We start from the raw sequence: 5,657 nt of genomic DNA, 5'->3' as shown, positions 1-5,657 counted from the left end.
AAAGGAAAAAAATCATTTCAAGATAAGGTATTTATCAATAAATTATGCCCTATAAGGCCCATCTTTTCAAATAAGAATTATTTTCAACCCTATGTAATTTCTTAAGCAAGAATAAGTCTCAAACAATCCTTTTATTGGGAGAACTAACAATTAAATCATGTTGTCAACAAGATAATTATTCAAAAGCAAAGCTAAGGTTCTTTTTTTGGGGTTCTCTTCTAAGTAGAAGTGGGTTTCTTAGTCCCATAATTCACAATATATATCTCACTTAAAGTAGGTTGTTGTATAGATTGGTTCTTGTTTTACTAAAGTAAGTTTTAGGGATAAAATCCAAGGGTTTAGTTGGTGATTTCTGGTTCATTGTTCTTGACTTTAGGTCCCAATCTCATAACTAAGGGCCGAACTTGAAATACTTGGAATTAACATAGATGTTCTACTTATTAGCTAGAGTCTACTTGAGTTTGATAGAGTTTCTTATCCGCCTTGGTTATTCATGAAGATCTTTATAGAATTTTTTATAGCAATTGAATATTTCCCCTCCCATTTAGATAATCATATCAAGAGTCATATGTGAGTATGGTCTATTTTCCATATTTTAAGATGCTAAGATTTTAGCTCTCAATGCAATGTTATATTGTTTGTAGTCCTATTTCAAAAGTTTTAATGCATAACAAATAAGTTCTTACATTTCCAAACCAATGCTACTCATGTTTGTCTCTCCAATCACCCACAAATTTAAACCCTAGTCTAGGTTCAAATTTTTGATACATTTTCTGCTCTTGGTAGAATTCCTTAGGAAGAGTTTCAATGCTTCCTAATTGCTTATTTTGAGTAGCTTTAAATGTATTGGACATTGATAACATTGAATTTTTATTAATTTATTTTGAACAAAATTCATAGCTTAATCCTTAATAGGATACATTTGCACAACACTTTGGCATATCCCATCATGGGTTAGCTTCACTCTGCATTGCATAGTTATGATAAGAATTTAGAGTAAGGAAGGGTAGATGTGCACATGGTGTTCCGTGCTTATACAAGGACCTATAATACTGTTTGCAATGAATGATGGAGTTGAAGCAACATTGCAGAGCCATTTCATATGTGTAAGGGTTGAGTAGGTCTTGAGTGCTTCTTTCCACTCATGCACTCCTACAGGCCATGGAGGCTCCTTCCTAATATGCAAGCTTCAACGTGAATTTGGTAGTAGTGTTTTGGCAACATTGCATCGTAGCCTTATGCTCTCTTTTTCTCACTCCCTTTCCCTCTCTCATCTCAATAATTGAGCAATTGAGTAAAGCTTCAAGATAGTGTGAGAGGGCTTAAAGAAGCTTTCAACTTATAGGCAAAGAGTCTTATGGCCTTGGAAAAATGGCTAATTTAAATGAAAAGCTTATAAGGCTTAGAGATAAACCTTCAATATGATGCTTAAAAACCTTTATAAAAGTGGCTTAAGTATAGTTGTAATAACCCATCCATTCCACTATCTTGGCCAAAAAGGCCTCAACCAAGCCACAATGGCCTACTTGCTAAGATGACTTCACATAGATAGCCACATCTTAGGTCCACATAGCAAGCTAATGTCGTTTTTGATCCCCTCCACTTACCTTAATCCTCTAATAGAAACAAAAGGAAAGGTACCTACTTGGGAGATAAATAAGTGTATGATAATTAAGTAATAAATTATATACAAAGTTTTAGAATTTAGAGAAAATTTATATTTAAAGTACACACTCCCCTCCTCAAAGGCCTCTCCACCTCAGACCTCACAAGGCATGCCTATCAAGGAAGGACCTCTTCCTCCAAGCATGCCTCTTTCTCTGCTCCTCTCTTCTCACTAACAACAAAGATGTTTCCTATTGCATTGAGAACCATAGAAAGATCTAATTTTTCCTTGTAATTTAAAAAGGCCTCTCTGTCTCTTCTACAAACTCCAATATAATGATAACTACCTCTCACCTTTTTTATCTTAGGATCAATAAAGTCCTCTATTTGCCTCTACATTAGCACAAGACTAAAAATGACATATCCATTTAATCCAATGTAGCTACTCTTTACCTCAAAAAATACTTCCAAAAGGGATATCACTCTAATCAAAACCTTTTGCCTAAATTGAGAACCTCTCTAAGCACTCTCATAATATCCCAAATTGCTACTTAACTAAACTATTGAGAGAAGACAAGGGAAGGGAGTGAGCAAAAGAGAGAGTGTGGAATGACATGATGATGGAATGCTATGGAAAATGGAAAATTTTCATGTTGGAGGATGAGAGATCATTCAGAGGCATGTAGTAGAAGGGCATGAACAAAGAGGAGGAATGGAGACCTACTCAAGTCTCACACTTCCTATTTGGGTCATGGCCTTACTCATTGTTGTGATGTTGTTGGGGGATTTAGCATGTATGGCTAAAAGTTGTTGGGACTCGAGTAAGTAGAGATCAAAGTATAGAGAGAATAAATTCCATAGAAGCAAAAGGTATGAAACAACAAAAAACTAATAAACATAGAACTCCCAATTGTAGAGGAAGTTTATTACATAAAAGCTTGTGCTCAACTCATATACAGCATGTACACTAGTATAAATGTCATAAATTGAGGGAATGGCTCATTATAAACCCAAAAATATTCAGCCTATATCCATTATAATAAACAATGCACAAGTTTTAGCATCAAACAATGTATATATGGCTTGAAAATAGACCCATTATTCAATACAAATACTCTGGAATCTATGCAACCCATATATTCATACAAATGGTCTAGAATATATGCAGCCCATATAGACAAGTAAATACATGTTTTGTATTCCCAAAATACTCTTGTTTTAGCTCAAGAGATCAATCTTGCATCCTAGTACAACAATAGAGCAAGATATATCAAAACAATCCATAAAACCCCATGTTTCAAGATAGCCAAGAGCAACTTTTAGACATAGATCAATAGCAAGAAAACTCTATGAATAGCAGTGATGTCCTATTTTCCTATGTATGCAACAATAGAAAAGCTTCATGAAAAATCCATAAACATTAAGGGTTTGCTTTCCCTTCTTCTTCCTTCATTCCAATGAGTATACCTTGTGATATTGCTTAGAAAGCCCTATTTCGAGATAGCCAAGAGTAAATTTCAAGCATAGAATAGTGAAAACCCTCTATGGATAGCAATGGCCTACATAAAACATTGTTTAGGTATCTGGTGTGTTACGTAATCCAAAGGCCATGACATGATACACAAAAGTTCCAAACACAATTAAGAATGTTGTCTTTAGCTTGTCCTTCTCTGCAGCGGCCATTTGGTTGTAGCCAACAAAACAATCCATAAAGGAGTACATATCTCTACCTACTAACTGATCTAAGATTTGATCAATGAATGGCAATGGATAATAGTCCTTAACTATTTGTTTGTTGAGCTCTCTAAAATCAACACAAAGTCCGATTTGATTATTATTATTCTTCTTGATGACCATCAATGAACAACACTCCATGTGTTGCATGGGAAATATCAAGCAAGCCTTACATAATTTATGTAATTATTTGAATAGCATGTCCCCTAACTCAAAATGCATGAGCCTCACTTTTTTTCAAATAGGTCAACTTCCCTCTTTTATGAGAATAGTATGCATAGCTAAACTAGGGGGAATACCCCTCAATTTGTCATAACTCTAGGCGAATATATAGCCCTATTCATATCTAAAATATATATTTGTTCTTAGCTTCATATATGTCATGAATGCCCTGTAGAAGTCTTGAAGATTGCTTGCAATCCCTACCTTGACAAAAATTAGTCCATCACATAAGTGTTTCCTCGTGTCACATTAAATGGCTCTAGAAAGTAGCCCAAAAAGTTCCATGTGCTACCCACTTCTCTCCTTCAATATGATTCACACAAGGCTCAAAAAGCATGGGCTAAGTCAAGTAAGGTACCCCCTTTTTCCTCTAATTAGAAGCTCAGACTTCATGTCCACCCACTAAGGCTTGTATGTGGAAAAGACTTCATGATTATTTGGCATGTTGTGAACATTTATCAAAGTCTCTCGGTCTTGTCTCTATGTTGGTTTTCTCATCTTGTGAAGTCGAGAAAATAATGTCTCATAGACATATGGTTAAAGTTTTTGTGTAGATGGTCTTTCCCAATGTTTTCCTTTAGTAAACCTGTGAGCACATGGCATCTACCCCCTCTAAGCCTTCACATCCCCCAAGAAGTGCCACACTATGCAACCCTCCTAGATCAAAACTCCAAAGTATCATGCATAGATACATATTATTACCTCTAAGATCAAAAACCTAGATAATAATCTCACCTAAGTCGTGAACATCATAGCATTCTCCTAGATCATAAATCCAAAGCCTTATTGTACATATAGGCATGCATCCAAACCAATTTTCACCTCTTAGATCGTAGGAATTCAAAAGGCTAGGAACAAACAACATGTAATCATATGCATCATACTACAAGAAATCCATACTCCCATCATGATCAAATGGTACCTTTGAAGTATATCATGACTCTTGTAGCTTCCCCTAGATCATAAGGTAAGATTGAGTACTCCCACTATCAAAAAGTGGATCTAGAGCATGGCTATGGTGGTTTGAAGACATAGAGTTGAAGACAGAATGTCACACAAGTGAATTAGGTTCCAAGATTAATTAGCTTGGACTCATAAAAAATCTTGTGTGGTTGGACAATGACTTAGACTCTCATTTGAAGGAACAAAAGTATCATCATATTGCATTACTTATCTTCCAAGTACGATGCTTTATAGTAGTTGGGTTGTTCCACTCTCCTCATTGTGCATATGGGATTCAGGACATCTCTTTCTAAAGCATACATCATTTGTCATTTCTCAACACCCACCCTCAAATGATGAGTTCCTACACTTGCTAGCTTTTGCCCCCTCTACATGATAACATGGCCCGAGAGACTAGCTCATAGGCAGCCTAGTCAAGTTAAAGCTTGAAACTTTACATCTTTGGTAAGGGTTTTGTTTTACAAAGCAAATCCACTAAGGGAAACAAATAATCCACTATGGGAGAGATAATTTATTCAAAACAATCTATTAGAATTGTTGTTGATGGCAGAAGCATCTTCTTCTCTTTCATTCATGAACTGATTCTGGTGGTTACAATTCTGCATCTGTTGTGCTCTTTTACAGTGGAAACATTCACGGGCTATATGTCCATTCTTACCACAATAATGACATGTCATCCGATCTTTGTTGTCAATGTTGAATCCTTGACCTCTTCCTTTGGGTCCAGCAACTCCTTTTGTGTATAAGAGATTTTCCCTAAATGATGGGACACCACCTTTCTCATTCTTGTTCTCCTACTTATTCTCTTCATCAAGAAGAGAGTGCTCAATATCTTTAAGTGAGAGACTTTGAACATTACTTAGGGTGGACACAAGATTATCATATGGATCCTTATTTACACTTGCAAGCAGTAATATTCTTCTTAAGAGTTGCAAGCTGGGTTTTTAGGCTCTTGAACTTGTTAATGTGTATGGTCATGGAAGCACTGTGTTTTATATCCAGTTTTTAAAATAGCATGAGTAAATTTACCTTTGAATTCTTTGCTTGGATACCAAACATCCTATCAAGTTCCTCCCAAGCAGTTCTAGCATCTCTGATGCCAGAGATACGGTGTAGCAAATCATCACTTAGTC

Source organism: Lygodium microphyllum, chromosome 10 (genome assembly GCF_053477565.2).
Source record: "Lygodium microphyllum isolate KBCC chromosome 10, Lygodium_microphyllum_v1.1.10, whole genome shotgun sequence".
Classification (NCBI taxonomy): domain Eukaryota; kingdom Viridiplantae; phylum Streptophyta; class Polypodiopsida; order Schizaeales; family Lygodiaceae; genus Lygodium; species Lygodium microphyllum.
Note: the sequence above shows the minus strand (reverse complement) of the source record.